Source organism: Colobus angolensis, unplaced genomic scaffold (genome assembly GCF_000951035.1).
Source record: "Colobus angolensis palliatus isolate OR3802 unplaced genomic scaffold, Cang.pa_1.0 Scaffold217, whole genome shotgun sequence".
In the NCBI taxonomy this organism is placed as follows: Eukaryota; Metazoa; Chordata; class Mammalia; order Primates; family Cercopithecidae; genus Colobus; species Colobus angolensis.
The window spans coordinates 4,032,534-4,033,377 of NW_012115344.1; the positions used below are offsets into that span (position 1 = coordinate 4,032,534).

The 844-nt window shown below is 33.1% G+C and overlaps 1 protein-coding gene across 2 annotated transcripts in view; it reads right to left on the reverse strand.

The window, feature by feature from the left end:
- CENPE (centromere protein E, 312kDa) overlaps positions 1 to 844 on the reverse strand; it is an 87,871-nt gene that overhangs the window by 57,161 nt on the left and 29,866 nt on the right. The window lies entirely within an intron of this gene.

Genomic DNA, 844 nt, shown 5'->3' on the forward strand with positions numbered 1-844 from the left:
AAAAAAAAAAACAACAAAAAAAACAAAAGGTATTGGTTCAGTGCTTCAGAATCACCCAACAGTTAGAAAGGACTGAGATCAATTGTTCAAGCTATTGCAACAAAGCACCTCATTATTTAAAAATACTAGAAATATTACCCAAAACATATCAAACAAATGAGAAAAAAACCTCAGCATTACCCCACCAAGTAGCTATATCATCTGTTAATAAAGCTACAATAATGTCAATAGCAAATTAGTCTGCACCACTTGGAGGAGAGATCAAAAAAGTGGTAATCAAACCTTGAAAAATACACATTTAGTATATTTTTGTTTTCAGTCAGTTAAGTACAGAAATGCATTAACACTTATAAAGTTTTTTTTTTTCTTCCCATAAAGTATCTATCTGGCTCTACATTAGTGTACTTTGTAATAAGCTCTGATTTAGAATCTAGGTTTGGTTTAGGGTTGTTTCATGCAGTGCCTTTACAATATTATTACTTTCCACCAATGTTACACAGGTATGGAATGATCAACTATTACCTTGATTTATTCCAGAGGAAATACTGTACTCCATTATACTGTTCAACCACGTAAAAGTATAAAGGTAGAAGTATTTTTATTGAAGTTTCCTTTCTACCAAAATATCTGTAGCATTAAATATCTGAGCACCAAAAAGTTTGTTGAAAACAAGTAAACCACACATAACCAAGATAAACATTTTCCCTATAATCATTTAATCTTCATAATCAGATGAGCACTTACAGAGTAAAAGCAAATTCTAATAGTATGTAAGGGGCTTGAAAGTAGTATCTTAGGCCGGGCGCGGTGGCTCAAGCCTGTAATCCCAGCACTTTGGGAGGCC